At 46.1% G+C, this 19661-nt stretch overlaps 1 protein-coding gene across 1 annotated transcript in view; it reads right to left on the reverse strand.

Moving 5' to 3' along the window:
* LOC119383626 (QRFP-like peptide receptor) overlaps positions 1 to 19661 on the reverse strand; it is a 258219-nt gene that overhangs the window by 129648 nt on the left and 108910 nt on the right. The window lies entirely within an intron of this gene.

Consider the following 19661-nt stretch of genomic DNA (forward strand, 5'->3'; position numbering starts at 1 on the left):
GTACAGATGGCATCAGCACGAATACCTCGTCGACGGCCCTTGTGTCCAAGGGCCGCGAGGTAGGTGCTTTTCTAGTGTAGCTGCCGCAGGCACTACCTCTATTCAGAGGTTGTGCTACGGGTGCCTGGATAGATGACGTGAAAACTATGTATATCTTTTAAAAACGCGAATAATGAGTCATGTTTAAAAACAGGTTCCCTACCGATGAACATAGCTGGGTGTAATGGTAATTGTTGTCGGTAGGGTAATGTAAAATGTTTTCTTCGTAGTGTGTCTAATTCTGTACATTGAATTAAAATGTGAAGTACGGTGAGTGGTTCACCACATTTTTCGCACATGGGTGGTTCACCACCGGACAGAAGGTGTGAGTGTGTACTGTGTGTGTGTCCTGTTCTTAGCCTTGTAAGTATTACTTCTCTGTGGCGTGATTTCGACACTGGCGGCCAATTACCCAGATGTGGCTTGATAACATGTAGTTTGTTTTGTGTGTGTGTGTCCCATGTGTTCTGCCAATAAGCCCTGAGCTTGCTTTTAATGAAAGGTTTTAAGTCAAGTGGAGGAACGGAAATGAGTGTATTGGCGGCAGCATTTTCATGGGCGGAGGCTGCCAGCTGGTCCGCCAACACGTTGCCTTGGATCTCGCGGTGCCCTGGTACCCAGCACACTACGACGCGCTGTTTGAGTGCGCAGACTGTGCATCGGAGTGAGTATAGGGAGACGAGGACAGGGTTTTTATGTTTTTTCGGAGTTTTCAGGGCTGTTACCACGCTTAGGGAATCGGTGAATATTACTGCGCTTTGAAGTTTTACTTGTTTTATGTGTTTGACGGCCGCCAGTATGGCATATGCTTCTGCTGTGAAGATGCTCATATTCGGGTGCAGAACGCCGGCATCAGAAAAAGATGGACCAACAGCTGCGTAAGAGACAGAGGTATTGGACTTTGAGGCAATCGGTAAAGAATTCTGGGCAACTGTATTTGTGCTGTAGTTCGAGGAAGTATGTACGGATATGTGCTATAGGGGCGTGTTTCGTAACTTCCACGAAGGATACATCACATTCTATGAGCTGCCACTGCCACGGCGGGAGATGAGCGGCAGGAGCCATCAAAGAGTGTTGAAGAAGCGGCACACACGTTTCCGCAGCTAGGCTCCTCACGAGCAGTGAGTAGGGCAGTCTCACCGAAGGACGGTTGTAAAAGAGGACAGAGCTGGACAAGTCATTTATTGTGGAGTGTGACGGGTGTTCTTTGTCTGCGTTCACTTTGAGATAATATAACAAGAAACATGTAAGATCGCTGCAGGTGGCAGCGACCACTCGTTTGATTCGACGTAGAGGCTTTCCACGGGGCTGGTGCGAAAAGCACCCGTAGAAAGACGAATGCCCGAGTGGTGGACCGGGTCGAGCATCTTCAACGCGCTTGGTGTCGCAGACTGTAAATTATCGCCCCATAATCTAGACGCGTGCGTATGAGGCTTTTATAGAGATTCAACAGGCACTTCTTGTCACTACCCCACGTAGTGCGTGACAATACCTTTAGATGTTCATGGTTTTTATGCACTTGTTCTTTATATACTTTATGTGTGTATGAAGGTAAGTTTTGCGTCTAAAATTACACCAAGGAATTTATGCTCCGTTTTGACAGGTAGCCGCTCGCCGTGCAGGTCAATGTCCGGGTCAGGATGGAGGCCTCTCTTTCTTGAGAATAAGACGCAAGTGCTTTTTTTGCGGGTTGAGGCTGAACCCGTTCTCGTCTGCCCCATTTAGTTACCTTGTTCAAACCAAGTTGAACCTGCCGCTCGCACATTGTAAGATTGCAAGATTTAAATCCGATTTGCACGTCATCGACATATGTGCAATAAAACATGTTACGTGGGATGCACAGACGCAAGGAGTTCATTTTGATAATAAAAGTGTGCAACTCAGTACGCCACCTTGCGGCACTCCTGTTTCTTGGACAAATGTTCGGGACAAGACGTTGCCTACTCTAACACGGAATGTTCGATTGGACAGGTAGCTTTCAATTATAGTCAGCATCCTACCTCGTACACCTAAGTGGGATAGGTCTCTTAATATTCCAAAGCGCCATGTGGTGTCGTAAGCCTTTTCCATATCGAGGAACACGAAAGGAAGAATTGCTTGTGGACAAATGCGTCGCAAATTTGGGCCTCGATACGTACAAGATGGTCATAGGTAGATCTACCCTCTCGAAAACCGCACTGGTATGGGTCAAGTGAGTTGCTGGCTTCGAGGAAATGTCGGAGTCGCCGATTTATCATTTTTTCAAAAACCTTGCACAGACAACTTGTTAGGGCTATTGGCCTGTAACTGGAAACTGAGGAGGGTCCTTACCCTGCTTCAGAATCGGTATTATGATGGCTTCTTTCCAGGCCGAGGGGATCTCGCCGGAAAACCAAACAGCATTGTACAGGGAAAGGAGGGCTTTTTGGGTTTCAGAAGGCAGGTTTTTCAACATTTCATATACAAACACGGTCGGAACCTGGGGCGGATTTATTGCATGAATTCAGCGATGCCTGTAGCTCAGCTAAGCCGAAGGGTTCATTGTATGCTTCCTCGTGTTTTGTGGATTTGCGCTCTAGTTTCTGTTTTTCGATTTTTGTTTTGTGTCGTTGAAAAGCTTCCGGGTAGTGTGACGAGCTCGACACCTGTTCGAAGTGTGCACCTAGGACGTTCGCCTGATCTTCCAAGCTGTCGCCTGTGTGTTTACTAGAGGAAGTGAATGTGCTTGTCGGCCTGCTACCCTGCTAACCATGTTCCAGACTTTGGCCTCCTGTGTATATGAATTAAAGCCCGATAAAAACTTCTGCCAACTTTCCCTTCTTGCCTGTCGGCGCGTTCCTCCTGCCTTGGGACTTTATGTTCTTGAAACTGTCTAGATTCTCGGCTGTGGGAGAGTCCCGAAGCAGCCTCCATGCTTTATTTTGTTTTTTGCGCGCATTTCTGCACTCAGTGTTCCACCACGGCACACGTCTTTTGCGGGCAGTCCAGATGGTTTGTGGGATATACTTAATTGCAGCATCAATCAAAAAAGCAGTAAAGTATTCTACAGCTTCATCTATACTTAAAGCACTCATGTCGGTCCAGCTCAAGGAAGTCATTTTAACAAAACTGTTCCCAATCGGCTTTGTCAGGTTCCATTTGGGAACCTGTGGAAGACATTCATTAGTTATTGGTGCACTCAGAACTATCGGGAAGTGGTCACTTCCGTAAGGATTATTAATAACTTTCCAGTTGAGTAAGGGTAGAAGCGATGGGGATGTAATGCTGAGATCTATGGACGAATAGGTATTGTTGGCGAGGCTATAATATGTTGGTTCTTTTTGATTGAAGAGACACGCTCCGGAAGAGAAAAGGAACTGTTCAATGAGACGACCTCGCGCGTCGCAGCGAGAGTCACCCCATAAGCCACTATGTGCATTAAAGTCGCCAAGTACCAGATAAGGTTCCGGAAGTTCATTTATCAAAGACTGAAATTCATGTTTTTGAAGGTGGTAGTGTGGAGGTATGTAGAGAGAGCAAATGGTGACGAGTTTGTTCAACAGGACCGCTCGAACAGCCACTGCCTCCAGGGATGTTTGGAGTGGTAAATGTGTGCACGCTACTCCCTGATTAACTATAACAGCTACACCACCGGATGATGCCACGGCGTCATCCCGGTCCTTTCTGAAAATAATGTGACTGCGTAGAAAGTTGGTGTGTTTTGATTTTAAATGTGTTTCTTGTACACACAGCACTTTGGTGTATGTTTGTGTAATAGTTCTTGGATATCGTCGAGATTTCTAAGGAGTCCTCTGACGTTCCATTGTATGATTGTGTTTCCATATTGGAAGTAAGATAGTGCTGTGTGTACGAAAATGAAGTGGCTCATGTTTAGGCGGGAAGTTTAGAACTTAAGTAGCAGGGCCGTCGTTCGGCCCCGTTATCGGTTTTTTTATTTTCTTGGCGCGCTCCAGGGAGCTACGCCGGTCTTTCGGCACCAGGGGTGCCGACGTCGTCTTCATTGCCTCTTGCGAGGCACTGGATGCCCGCACGCGCGAGCTGGCAGTTCGGGTTGCGGGCCTCGCCTGGTGGGACGAGGCCTTGGGATCCGACGACCCTGAGGTCGCCGGTCCCTGTTCGCGAGTTGGCGGAGTAGTCGGAGCTACTGCCGCCTTGGGGGCAGGCGCCACAGCCAACGGCGCGCCCTGCGCAGGCCGAAGGAGTGGCGGAGGCCGGTGCGACGTTGCCCCCCGGCGCGCCGCATCAGCGTAGGGTGTAGTGTGAAAAGGCGAGCACGTTTTACGGGCTTCCTTAAATGAGATGTTTTCTTTGACTTTGAGAGTGATAATGTCCTTTTCTTTTTTCCAGTTCGGACAGGACCGCGAGTAGGCTGCATGGTCGCCGTCACAATTGACGCAGTGAAGTGTGCTCGTGCAGTTGTCAGAGGGGTGGCCTTGTCCTCCACATCTTGCGCATGTTTGCTGACCACGGCAGTTCTGCGAACCGTGGCCGAATCGCTGGCATTTGAAACATCGCCTTGGATTTGGTATGTACGGACGGACGGCTAGTTTGATGTACCCAGTTTCAATGGCTTGTGGTAGAGTGCTTGATGCAAAAGTTAGTACTAGATGTTTGGTGGGAATTTCTTTGTTATCACGTCTGATGGTGATACGTTTTACACTGGTCACGTTTTGATCTTTCCATCCTTCTAACAGTTCTTCTTCGGACAATTCAAGGAGGTCTGTTTCTGACACGACTCCACGTGAGCTGTTCATTGATCGATGTTGGGAGACAGATATTGGAGTGTTGCCGAATGTGACAAGGCTGCCAAGTTTTTCATATTGTTGTCTTTCGGGCAGCTCCAGCAGAAGGTCTCCACTGGCCATTTTGGTCACCTTATAGCCCGGTCCAAAGACTTCAGTCAATGACTTTGCTACGACAAACGGGGAAATGGATCTGGCTGCTTCTCTGAATTTTCACTGTGTATGACGTGGAATTTCGGATAGGTTGTTCGAGGTCGGCAAAAGGAGGTTAGTTCGTCGGGGCGTACCCTCTTTTGAGGGTAACGATCGAGTAGACGTGGAAATGCAGGTGTTTCCATAGTAAGTATTTGTATTTCGGCAGCAGTGGCGGCCACCCACCATGGAGTCCAACTAGGGGACGCTGCAGCACTTAACATATAAGGCTGCAGGCGCCAGCCGTACAATGCCGCTATAACCTAATATATTATGTCCAAGAGAGGACACATATACATGGTTAACCCGAGCCGCCTACGAAAATGGTGAAGTAAACGAAGAGATTAGAAGACAGGACAGCGAGGAAGAAGAAGGAAAGTGAAAGATTGGAGAGGGGGATAGGAAAAGGCGACCGCCGATTTCCCCTGGGTGGGTCAGCCCAGGGGTGCCGTCTACGTGAAGCCGGGGCCAAAGGGGTGTGTTGCCTCTTCCGGTGGGCCTTAAAGGTCCAAACACCCGGCGTCGGCTCAACCCCCAGGATCCCCTTTTCCCCGGACACGGCACAGCCACGCACGGCTAGGCGTGGGAGGGGTCGAAGCCCCCCGTTAGCTCGGGTCCGTGGTGTCGCTACACACCAAACGCCTGTTTCCACAGACGCCACTGCGGGGCGGAGTAACAGGGCCTACCGATGCTGTTATCCTTGGGCTACAGTTGCTCGCCCACTTATAACGTGCTGATGCCCACCGCCTCTTTGAGATGATCACCGCATGCGTCAGTATGCACGAAGCACGCCTTCACCGTTCCAGACGCTGACGAATGCCGCAAAAAAGAAAGACGCCATGCCGATGCCGCCTGAAAGCTGCGTTTCGGAGAAGGCCGCGACCGACATTAACATTATACGCTTACGCGTCACGTCGAGATCTCCCAAATGAGATTCCGCGTGGTTGTTACAGCTAAGATGGCTAGGCGAAAGCTAAACTCCTCCATCCTGTGTACGCAAACGCTCCTAGCGCGGATGCGCCACAGAAATTGGGCAACTCACCATTGGCCCACTGAAAGTGAACAACTCGTCCGCGGACACAAACATATGCGCCACAGAAATTGGGCAACTCACCATTGGCCCACTGAAAGTGAACAACTCGTCCGCGGACACAAACATATGCGCCACAGAAATTGGGCAACTCACCATTGGCCCACTGAAAGTGAACAACTCGTCCGCGGACACAAACATATGCGCCACAGAAATTGGGCAACTCACCATTAGCCCACTGAAAGTGAACAACTCGTCCGCGGACACAAACATATGCGCCACAGAAATGGGGCAACTCACCATTGGCCCACTGAAAGTGAACAACTCGTCCGCGGACACAAACATATGCGCCACAGAAATTGGGCAACTCACCATTAGCCCACTGAAAGTGAACAACTCGTCCGCGGACACAAACATATGCGCCACAGAAATGGGGCAACTCACCATTGGCCCACTGAAAGTGAACAACTCGTCCGCGGACACAAACATATGCGCCACAGAAATTAGGCAAGCACCACTCGACCACTCAAAATGAAGAAGGGAACACCTTGGCGGCAAACACCAGTTAAGATTTCTGGAGAGGCGTAACCAATAATTGAGAAAGACATTATGAACCGTCGAGATTAACCGCGTAACAAACACCGGGGTCGCATGTTTCAGTTTCACTAATTAACAAATGTGTATGGAGGTGACTTAAACGTGCCCCCCGAGTGCAGCACAACAAGTGTTTCTTGTTTTGTCGAACCTTAAATATATTGCTAAACACCGCGCTCCTTACTTCTGCGCTCCACAGCGGTGTTGCTCTGCGGGCGCTTTCGGGAGGGCGTTGAAACATTTTCATCGTTTTTCTTTGCCTCCTTCTTGACGTTCATCACCAGGCGCACGCTGACACCAAAAAGATCGCCCACCGTTTCTTCGACGCTGCACTCGGGGTGCCGCAAGCGGGCGGATCATTTCGCGTCCGCAGCTGCAAATGCACGGCCGCTGTTCTCTTTCCTGTACCACCGGCGTTCGTGCTTTGTAACGCACCGCAGTGAACGATAAAGTGCACCTACCAAGAAAGGAAAATAGGACAGCCGGCAATGCGCAAAACCAGAAGCAAGCGGTTCAGGAAAGCCAGAGATTCACCGTCAGCAGTAAAGTTGCAGGTCACTTTGTCAGGCTTCGCACTCAATCACTTTCATACTCACGTGTACTTACACTCCAAGCTACTCACTCACGTTCATATTCACGTGTACTAACACCCTTACGCACTCACTCAGGTTCATACTCATATATACTCGCACCAGGCCCGTAGCCAGGGGGGGGGTGGTGGGGGCGTGCCCCCCCCCCGAATTTTGATGACACATGGTGTTTTATCGAATATAAATAATGAAAATAGGCGTTTTTCTCAAATAGTCAAGCCTTTCAGTAAGTGCCCCCCCCCCCCCGAAAAAAAATTCCTGCATATGGACCCTGACTCGCAACTTAAGCTACTCACTCACGTTCATACTCATGTGTACTCACTCCCTTAGGTGCGCACTTACGTTTATACTCCCGTGTACTCACACCCTAACGTGCTCACTTTCATACTCATACGTTCTCCGCACACCAATCTACTCCCTCACATTCGTAGTGCTATATGCGCACACTCCAAGCTGCTCATTCACATTCATACTCACGCCTACACTCTTAAAAAAATGCACTGACCCTCTCTTCTTTAAGGGAGAAACGGCGATGTCCCCAATGTTCGTCTTCAAATGGTGGATTTCTCCTCCCTTTTGCAATGGAGAAACCGTTCCTCCCCGTCAAACTCAAGATGGCTTACACCAGGCTAGTGGAGCGAGCAATACAATTAGACCTAGCGAGTGCATTGATTCTCGACTGATAAAGAGTTACTGTACTGGTAATCACACAAAACGGTCCCGCTGAACTAATATCAAACGATATGACAATAAATCAAGCAGACAAACCTGTGGTGATGAAACCTCGCGAAAAGGAACGACGGAACTCGTACGCCTCGCTCGGCCAGCGAGACGGCGTTCACTTAAAAAGAGACGGATACTGCAAAGGAGCTCTCACCCGGAGACTACGTTAGGCTTGCTGTCTTTATTTCTTGAAGCATCACCCGGCGTAGTGACGTTATCCACGGCGTTTACGGGTCAATAGGCCCCGACATGTGCGTCCGAAATGTTCATTCTGTAATACAGCACTGCACGGGCCCGGGCCGTCCGAAGCGTTTTCCGGCGGGCCCGGGTTGGGCTCGGGTTTCAAAGTGCGGACCTGGGCCGAACCCGAGCTTGAAGCCACGGACCTGGACCGGGCCCGGGCTTGAGGCTGCGGGCCGGGCCGTACTCGGGCCCGCTCATTAAAAGGCCAAAATCGGGCCTTCGAGCACACGCGAACAAGCAAGATCAACTGTAGAAACAGCGCTAAAAGACGGGACGATCGAGGAAAGGACACAAACAAACACCCCCCCCCCCTTTCCTCGATCGCCCGTCTTTTAGCGCTGTTTCTACAGTTAATCATGAACCAACCAGCCCAAATGCGTACCTTATTGAAGCAAGATCACGGTCGTTCCCGTGGGAGGAATAAAGATTTCGGTATTTTATTTGAGGTTGACATACACGGTAGATTTTGTAAGTAAACAAAGATATTTGATGCTCGCCCTTCTTTGCGCCTATAGAGGTGTAGACCGAATTATATGTGGCATCCTTCTGGTCGAATTGCTGATGTAAGGCGTGTGTAAGCTTTAAACCACCTTCAAAGCGTTATATAAATTTTTTGCTTGGGCAGTGACGGAATTAAAGGGACATAACTTGTCCCTTTAACAAAGCCCAAGGCATCGTTAATAATCATCATCAACAACTAATATCCTCTAGCGGACCCGGGCCGGGCCCGGTCATGAACACGCGCGCCCTGATAAGTTTACTAATGAACGCCCGTGCCTGGCCCGGGCTTGGAACCACGGGCCCGGGCTGGGCTCGGGCTTCATAAAGCGGGCCCGGACCGAAAAATCAGGCCCTTGCCGTGTTCTATTCTGTTGCAGCAACACAATCCCGGCCGCAGCAGAGCATAGTTTCGATAGATAGATGTTCAACAACATATAAGCAGGCCCCGGAAAGTTTCAAGTTTTAGCGATCGCCGCAGAGGGCGAAAAATCGACCGTGGCGAGTTCCATCGATATGCACGCAGAGTGGAGCTACTGACTCCTCTTTAGTGGTCGGCTATCTTAGTTTGCATTTTCCTTGCAAGGGGCGCTAAACCATCCAAATTTCCCACCTTAAGAAATTGTTTGCGCAATCCAATGCATTATTCAAACATGTCCTTTTGCTTTGGACAGCTAGACAGTTAATTATATTTAGACTCAATTTGGTATAGCTGCTTTTTAATTGAAGTGTCAACGTTTTAAGACTTCAGGGATGACTAACTGGACCAAAATACAATTTGTATCGACATTTTCTGTGGCCATTGGCGTTCAAATTGTTCGGCGGCAACGTAAATGCGGAAGCATCTTTCGTTTCATTTCGCAGATGTTTAATCTTTACAGCAATAGTAGCTCACTCAGTTTACCGGCGAATTTAGGAATGCCGCAGCGATCGAGGGGTATGTTTGACGCTTTCATGGAGTCGATCTGTTGATTCCGCACCGCAAACAGGTAAACCGGCGCGTCAGTTATGCTTTTGTTCAATGGTCCGTCATCGTTTTTTTATATAGTTTTTACATCAACTAATATATTGCTATAATGACGAATACATAAACCACATATGGTTCTGTGTCAACTTGCATTGCCGTGCAACTTGCACACGCGACACGTCTGGTTTGTGATTTCGGTGTACTGTATACTTAAAAGGATTGTATATAGCGCGTGATTTGCAATATGGCTATGCGTGCAGCGTTTCTTCTAATAAGCGAGTAAAGTGCGTGGGGGCTAGTTCGTATGACATTAGAACGGTAAGGAACTGCGCGATTGACGGAACACAAGAAGAAGCAGTACACAGGACCAAGCGAAGCCGTCCTGCGCTTGTCCTGTGTACTATTTCTTCTTGTGTTCCGTCAATCGCGCAGTTCCTTACCGTTCTAATAAGCGAGCACAAGTTTTTAAAAAAGATTTTATATCCGCGACGGGCGCGAACAGCGGTGATAATTGAACGTCGCGGTAATCGCATTAGGGGAAAGAGAACGTTTAAGTACTTTGGGGTTCTTTATGAATGACTACATTGTGTTAAACATTTAGATTAATATCAGCAGTGCTTAAAGTCAACGGAGCTTAAAGTTAATGGGGTCTCTAGGGGTCTCATACCTCCCCGATATTGAGATCTGCGACCCATCTCGCAAGAGTGTAGGGGTGTGTGTGTTGGGACCGTCGAGATTGTTCAGAAATTCTTACTTTTTTTCTTGGTGTCACGATTACTATAATATCTAAATTTTGTAACGAATTTTGCCTGAGGAGTATTTTGTACTTTCCACCCTGTAACGGCAGTGGTTTCGCGAATAATATTTCTCATGTTACAAGTGCCGAAGCTTCGTTTCGCTGCTTCCATAGATGGTAAGTTTTCACTGTTTGCTTGATTGTAAGTGTGTATTTCATCTGATGTGTTTTTTTAAAGTGAATATAGAATTAATGTAATGATGTGTACTTTCAGAATACCAAGATTTCCCCGACTTCTCTCCAGAGCTGTCGGCATCAAGGCGTGAGACCAGTAATTGGGAGCCTTCCAAAATAAAGCACGATGACATTGCTCCTGCTTAAATTTTTACAGTGATATACAGCATTCTTTTCCAGTGCCCGTCAATATCTTTTCACTAACACATGAGCAAGCATCCCAGGGGGCACAGGAGCCATTGCCAACAGCACCAACTACACAGAGTAGGTTTCCTTCCTCTAATTAAAGCAAGATTAATGCAAGATTACATAGTAATTCCAGTAAGTGTGCCTTCGTTCTATAAAACAAAAAGGAAATATTCCCACACACATCCCCAGCCCATAAATATTGGCACTGCAACTGGTTATTGATACAGTTCATTACATTAAATGGATGTTTTCATTAAATAAATGCACTTTTGCTTTAACGTTTTACTATCTGCCACGGGGTGGTGTGCCTACTTTCGGCCAGTAATATACGTGGCTGTGTGACAAAAAATACCATTTTGCCTGTGTTTGTTTTCTTGTCATAACATGCAAAAAACACCAAATTAGCATTTTACACTAGCCTGACCTGGTATTTCAATTTGTGCATAGCTTCCAAATTTTTGTAAGGGTGCACACGAAATTCCGGGTAATACGTTTCATTAAAATACAAATGTATGTGTTTCTAGTGTACCAAACTTAGCAAACCATTTAACCAAAGTGTAAGTTTTAAAGCCTCTGATTAGACTTAACATTAGTTATGAGGCTTTTTGATTTTCCAGGAACCCCTAGAGCCAGGATCAGGACCGGGAAGGTGCTCACTCCACGTTCTATGAACAGGCTACAGCGCTACTGCGACGAGAACTCGCACCTCGATCGAATTGTTGCACGACTTAAAAGCCCAAGAGACCAATTGAATCTCATGCGCAGCTTCTTCTTCAAGCAGGCAGGTACCTAAAGAAGGACGTCTTTTGGAAATTCTAAGAGTGCAAATGCACTGCAACCACTGAAAGAACATGGGAGACGATGTCCTATGCAACTTAGACAGCTTTCCCTCAGTCTTTACTTTACAAGCCCGGAGGCATATAAATATCTGTCAAAGGTACTAAGTAGGTGTGTGCGAATAGTGAAATTTCATCTCAAATTGAATCGAATAGTGCCGAATAGTGGCCGAAATATCGAATATCGAATCAAATATCGAATATTACCGAAGCATGCACCGCCAGTTACGGCAAGACAAAAAAAATCAAGTAAGCTATGGCGTGGTGACAGCCTGCGCGCTTGTTCGGGAGTCTTTTTTTTTTCTTTTTCCAGCTTTTATGGGCGTGCAACTATGTAGATGGAAGAGCCGCCATTCTAGTCAGCAGCGTCATTTTTACCTCCTAGCGGGTAACAGAGGGTAGTATGGTAGATAGCTTTTTTTTTACTATGGCCATGCAATACGGTTCATCTGACAATGGTCACGTATTGTGCTCCATCGCTATGGGTGCTCTGGGCCTGAAAATCTTCTGGCGCCCGTTCACAGCAGCGTTTTGATTGCGCGCCGAAACGATGGGAGTTTCTGATAGAACGGAGTTTCTGAACGAGTGGTCAGTGCGGCAGTGGCGACTGCGCAGCATGAACAAATTTTCGCATCTGAAACCAATCATCAAGGGTTTCGCGAGCCAAAGCCGGGATGTTTTACCGCCCTTGTGGCATATGCGACCGAACTATGCAAGAAGTCCGGAAGCGAAGTTGAGAAGGACTTGCCACTTTTCTTGTCTTTCATTTTTTTACGCGCTGAAATAGCATAATCTCCTCTAAAGTAAACATGCGCTCATTTTCGAACCAGGAAATCGGTGAAAGTTTTAACGAAAGGCCTATTGTAACGACGTTAGCGTTAGTTTTAGCCACCCCACCTTCACCACGTTGCACCATTGGCCTTTATCGCGTTTTAGATATTCGTCCTGTCGAATTATTCGACAGTTGGAAGACTAGATATCCGAAAGTCGAATCGAATTATCCGATTAGGTAGTATTCGATTCGAAATCGAACCTCGAGTATTAGCACACCCCTAGTACTAATGGCGAATTCCACTGGCCGAGCCAGAGCAAGTTTTTTTGCTCCGCGTTCGAGAATCTGCGTTCCGCTGGTCAATTCGGAGCAAGTTCGCGTTTTCCACTGGCAGATTCGGAGCAACCCACTCCGCGACCGAGCGTTCCGAGTTGCTCCGTCTTGCAGAGATGGATTTCGCCGGAACTCCGGCAACGCGGTGACGTCATTTGCAGTACAGTCGGGCAACTCGGTTGTCTTCAGCGTGTTTAAAGCGGGGTCTGATCACCCTGTGCACTTGTTTACATTCCTAAAATGGCGTTGTTTGACTCTCCTGGGCGAGCTTCTGGTTTGCTTCTTGCTCTGAACGATAGCGAGAGCACGAGTTATGACAGTAGTAGCAGCATCGATTACGACAAACCGTACGTGCTCTACGAAATGATGTTTACAGAAATGTTCCCTGACTCACTGTGCGCACGCCCGAAGATTATCGCCTACATCGAAGAAGAGATTTCCATGCGCTCGTCCATATTTGTCAGCGCAACACAAGAAAATGGCACGCCTGCATTACGCCACTGCGGGGTCGAAATGCGCGCTTTGCTGCGGCGACCCATGGAAATGCACAGAGCGGAAGCAGAAATAGTTCATGGAGCCAATTTACGTGACGTATGCATAAACAACTTCCGGAGCGACCTCACGCGGAGCATTCACGTGTTCCACTGGCAGATTTGGCTTGGTACAATCCGAGTGCTCGCTCCAGGATTTCGGCGGCCGCTCCGGGTCTCCCAGCGGAATTCGCCATAAGCCTCCCCACAGTAAAATCCTGAAGGACGTGGCTGCCGGCCGTAAATATAAAAACAGGAGTTCTGCTTGGATACTCGAGTTATTCAAAGAAAAGGCAAAAAAAATGGGAAATTCAAGACAGAGCTTTCTGCCTGATTTTTGACAAAATTTCATTAAAAATAAATCTGCAGTATGAGCCTCGGGAAGACATCATACATGGATATGTTGATAATACCAGAGAAAGAACAAATGGCACAGCGAACACTGCAGCACTTTTGTTGGTCTATGGGATAGCGAGGAAATGGATATAGCCAGTAGCCTTTTTGACAGGAGAGGGGACAGTTCGCGCAGGGCCTCTTTTAATGCTACTGAAAAAGCTAATTATTGAGCTAAAGGCATGTGACCTCTTCGTCAAAGCATTGGTTTCTGGCCACGGTAGCAGCAATTGCGTTATTGCAAGGACACTGGGTGTGAGCGCTGACAGGCCTTTCTTTATTACTGATAAATAGAAGATTTCCTCCATATTTGACGTCCCCTACCTGTTGAAATATATGAGGAATAATCTGAGGAAGCATAATATTTCTGTTGGTGATAAGGTTGCTTCCTGAGGGCATATTAAGACTTTGTGTGAATCAACACATCACCTGAAACTAAAATACCTACCCAAACTCACTGAGGGCACATATATGAAAGTGTATTTGGTAACATGAAAGTGGGCCTATCAGGTGCTCAGCAACAGTGTCTCTAGCAATAAAAACATTCATAGCATTTAATGTTCTACCACCAGAAGCCACAAGCACGGCTGAGTTTGTTAAGAAAATATATCAGTTGTTTGATTCATTGAACAGTTCTGAAAAATGAGGTATGCAATTAATACTTCTACAGGGCACATTGAATTTTTGAATTCTTGCATTGCATGGATTAAATCTTAGAAATTCAAAGCACCTAGACAACCAAGAACCATTCAGGGCTGGCAGGTGATGATTAAAGCGGTTTGTATGTTGTGGGCAGATCTGCAGGAATCCTATAACTTCAAATTTTTGCCCACTCGTCGTCTGAATCAGGATGCCTTGGAGAACTTGTTTGGGATCATTCGGCAGCAGCACGGCTGTAACGAGACTCCAAACACATTTCAGTTCACTGCCGGTCTCAGGCATATCATTGTCGGCAAGCTCTTCAAGTTTTCAGATGGCAGCAACTGCAAAGCAGATAAGGCTGTTCTTCTGAGCTAAAGAAACTAATACTCGATCAAGAAAGTCCTATTGTGGCGGATACCTTCAGCTCGAATCTTTCAGACACTGAAGGCACTGAAGAACTTGAACTTGAATCAAACATAGTTTGTTACGTGTCAGATACCTAGTACAAGCATTTCTGAAAAAAGCACCATGCTCACAGAGCAAGGATCTCTTGAAATACATAAGCCAAGATTTGTCTTCACCAAACCAAATCTCCATGATGTTCGAAGCAGTGGAGGCGCAGGACAAGACTCTAGGTAATTTAACAGTGCCCACAGAAGCAGCTTTCAATTTTGTCAGAAAACTGGAAAAAGCATTATCTGTTCAAATAGGTGCTGTAGCACACTTGAGAGGGATGTCACAGGAACTGCTTTGTATTGCGATGGAGGTAACTAATGGCCCATTTTGCAGTGCTCACTGTCCCAAATTGTTTCTGCAAATGTTTGTACATATTAGAATTCTCAGGTATTTGGAATTAAACAACAGAGAATTAAGCAAGGCAAAGACTTGGAAGTCTGCTGCAAAAGTTGACTTAGCAGTTCAAGACTTGTTTGTGTGCTCATATGCTGCTGTGTTATAATTGTTCTAAGCAAAAAGGATCAGCAATCCAAGGAGCTCATGACTTGGTTGTACAATTTGTTGTCCATGTGTTTATAAGCAATGTACTGATATTTGCAACAGTATTGTTGTGACCATGAAGTGTTTGTAATGTATCTGTGCTGTGAATTAAGCATGTGGTTACTTAAAATGTGGGAACGGACAGAATGATTAGACCATACCTATTGATTTCTGGGCACTTGCCGTGCTGTCAAGTGGGTTTTTTACCAAGAAAGGTTGGAATTTTCCCAGCCCATTTGTCTGCGATCAGCTGCAAGCTGAAACAAATTTTGTCCTACTCCGAGCCATTACTCGTCTCTTTGGACACAACTTAGCCGATTGCCTCTGCAGGGAGAAACTAGATGTTAGGATAATTTTTCATCCAGGGCGAATTTATTATAGGTCCGCTCCACCAGTTAAAGTAGTGTTGAATTCATAGAAATTTATTATATTCATTGTTTTTGGAGAATTATGTGCTGAAACCACGATGCAACTCAGCTTCCGTTAGGAAGGTGTCTGCCTCCATAGCAGAGCAGGTAGCGATAGCTCTAGCGATGAGGGACCCTTGGCGTCCTGAGATATTCACCGACTCTAGGGCTGCCCTCCGGGCCTTCGCGTCGGGTGTGGTCTCAAGAGAGGCTGCCGCTATTTTATCTTCGAGGGGTGTAGGAGGCTTTCACACAATTACCTGGTTCCTGGCCCATGTGGGCTCACGGGTTCATCCAACAGTTTCCAACGTCAACGAACTTGCCCATAACCGTGCGCGAGAAATCACGTGCCGCGGCGGTCCGGGCGGGTCCGGAGGCGGGTTCACGGAGAGCTTCAGGGATCCACTTGGCACCTCCCAGTAAACCACATATATCACATCAACATCCAAAAGATGTTCTTGGCGGAACCTTAGACATATCCATCAGACGATCTTTTTTATCAATATTACTAAGAATCAACGTTGCCACAACCAACAATCGGCCGCCCGAATCACGTTGAAAAAACGTTGACCACATGTCGCACCTGGACATTTGTAACATGCTATCAACATCCTGTACTTGGCAGTAAGGTCAGATTTACGTCGCCCCCATGAATATGTGACGTACTGTGGAGATGCGCTAGCTACTGTACATGGCCTTACCCTGGAATTTCAATTAGTAAATGATGTGCCCAGAGTTCTCAAAGCTCACATTTGCAAATAATGCAATCTATATATACTTGCATGAGCTGCTAATGTAAGCTCTCAGAACTCAGTGGGCGCATCATTTACTAATCTGCAGTATTTGTGTAAAGTTACAGGTACAAAAACCGTAGGAGGTATTCGTACTCAGTTTATTCTTCATAAGCGCTATCACATGTAAAAGGTAGTAGACAGTAGCATTTAATGCTTTTCAGCAAATGGTGGCTGATAGCTGCCTGCAAACAACATTTACCCTACAAATAGACAACATTACATGATATACACGCACACATTTGCTAACATAAGTTGGCTTGTTTTCAATGAGGGTGACCACTGATTTACAATAGTCGTAATTGTAACGAAAATTTACAAAACAAAACTGGTTCTTAGTGGTTCTTCAGAACAAGGCTATCTTGATTCACAAAATACTTGTAATAACAGCCATGTTGAGAAAACTTGATGCTAAAGAAGAAGATGCACAAGTGAATACTGAACACGAGTACAACACTGAACAAAAGTGTCTCTCTGTACTGACGTGGCCCAACAAATACATAGAAAGAGTAGCATCTGGTATACAAGTATACATATTTAGCTTCAGCGAGTCAGTACATAAACAATCATGTACAGTCGCTCTCAGTATTACTTGCAACACGGGAGCACGTGGCCTCACGAGCTTGGAGATCACTTATGGCTTCCTCTAGCCCTTGTTAGCACAAGTAAACGCGTTCTATCACATGGAGATGATCACAAATAAGAATATATCATTCAGTTGTGCAAATGAGGAAAAGTTGAAGCTCTGCGCAATCTTCGAGCTTGGAAGGCCACGCACACCAGTGTTGCAAGTCATATTGAGTTCGACTCTACATGGTGAACAAATTATATAACAAAATGAAATTACAAAAAATGTTGAGTGAAACCTTCTGCAGCAAGAAAGTTGCATAGCACAGCAGCACGACAGCTTGCCACCAATATTGACATTGTTGATAAAAAAAAATCCGGCAGATCCCACGCACTGTGGGAATCGATGTAATGCAAAGCAGCCAGCAAAGAGCTGCATACATCGCCTTGTTTCACTTTGAGCCAAATGAAATCATTCATGCCATGCCATCTAGTTCACCATATGTCGCATGTTTGCCATGCACGTATGGACCCACAATCTGGTATATGCCATGCTAATGAGACGTATATTCTGGTATGTACAATGCATGACCTGTCATTCATGTTCATCACGCACTCGTGTTATGCCATAATAGTTGTAATATATATCCAGTTAACAAAACGGCCGGAGGCGCACCATGACAGTGTCATGTAAATCATACCATACATGACATGCATAACATGATTCGCATGTTAGGAGCTGTCATTTATGTTCGTCATACTGTCACATCGCGCAATACCAATTTTGGTGTATATCAAACGAGCGAAATGGCCGTGAGTGCACCATGAGTATTGCATGTAAATCAGGCCATATATGACATGCATATCATGGTTTTCATATTACCACCTGTCACTTATATTCGTCATACAGTCGCATTTCGCAATAGAAAGTTTGGTGTATATCAGTCTAGCGAAACATCCGCGATCGGACAATGAGTGTGGCATGTAAATCATGCCGTAAATGATACGCATATCATGATTTTCAAGATGCCACCTGGCATTGTCATACAGTCGCGTCGCGCAATACCAATTTTGGTGTATATCAAGCCAGCGAAACGGCCACGAATGCACCATGAGCAAATCATGTCGTACATGACTTGCATGCCATTATTTTCATGTTACCACCTTTCGTTTACGTTCGTCATGCAGTCGCGTCGCGCAATACCAATTTTGGTATATATCATGCTAGCGAAACTGCCGCGAATGCACCATGAGCGTGGAATGTAAAGCATGACATACACGACATGCCTGTCATGGTTTTCATGTTACCAACTGTTATTCATGTTCATACAGTTACATCGCGCAATACCAATTTTGGTGCATATCAATCTAGCGAAACGGCCGAGAGCGCACCATGAGCAGTTCATGTCGTACATGACTTGCATGTCATGATTTTCATGTTACCACCTCTCATTTACGTTCGTCATACAGTCGCGTCGCGCAATACCAATTTCGGTGTATATCAAGCTAGCGATACGGCCGCGAATGCACCGTGAGCATGGCATGTAAAGCATGACATACATGACATGCATGTCACGGTTTTCATGTTACCAACAGTTATGTTCTTCATGCAGTAACAGCGCGCAATGCCAATTTTGGTGTATATCAATCTAGCGAAACGGCCGCGAGTGCACCATGAGCAAGTCATGTCGTACATGACTTGCATGCCATGATTTTCATGTTACCACCTCTCAGTGACGTTCGTCGTACAGTCGGGGCGCGCAATACCAATTTCGATGTATATCAAGCAAGCGAAACGGCCGCGAATTCACCATGAGCGTGGCATGTAAATCATGACATACATGACATGCATGTCATGGTTCTCATGTTACCACTTGTTATTCATGTTCATACAGTCACATCGCGCAATACCAATTTTGGTGTATATCAATCTAGCGAAACGGCCGCGAGTGCGCCATGAGCGTGGCATGTAAATCATATCGTACATGACATGCATGTCATAATTTTCATGTTACCACGTGTCAGTAATGTTCGTCATACAGAAATGTCTCGTCGTACCAGTTTTCGTATATATCCATTCATTTAATTGGCCGCGAGCGGCCCGAGACCATGTCATGTAAATCATGCTGCACATGACATGCGTGTCATTATTTGCACGTTAGGACCTGTCATTATGTTCGTCATGAACTCTTGTCACGCCATACCAATTTTGGTATTTATTAAATTAACGGAACGACCGCGAGAGCCCCAAGGCCGTGGAATGTAATTCGTGCTGTTCATGACTACATGTCATGATTTTCATGTTATGACCTGTCATTTATGTTCGTAATACGATCATGTTATCCCATACCAATTTTGGTATACATCCGATTAACGATGCGGCCAGGAGAGCACAAAGTCGTAGGCGGCTAGATAGATAGATAGATAGATAGATAGATAGATAGATAGATAGATAGATAGATAGATAGATAGATAGATAGATAGATAGATAGATAGATAGATAGATAGATAGATAGATAGATAGATAGATAGATAGATACGCTCAAAGTCGCAGAAGTTCGCTAAGAAATGCTTCGCATTTAAAACTGTTATGAAACAGAAGGGAGGACTGTAAGGCATTAGCATTAAAATGCAGCAC

This window comes from Rhipicephalus sanguineus, chromosome 1 (assembly GCF_013339695.2).
Source record: "Rhipicephalus sanguineus isolate Rsan-2018 chromosome 1, BIME_Rsan_1.4, whole genome shotgun sequence".
In the NCBI taxonomy this organism is placed as follows: Eukaryota; Metazoa; Arthropoda; class Arachnida; order Ixodida; family Ixodidae; genus Rhipicephalus; species Rhipicephalus sanguineus.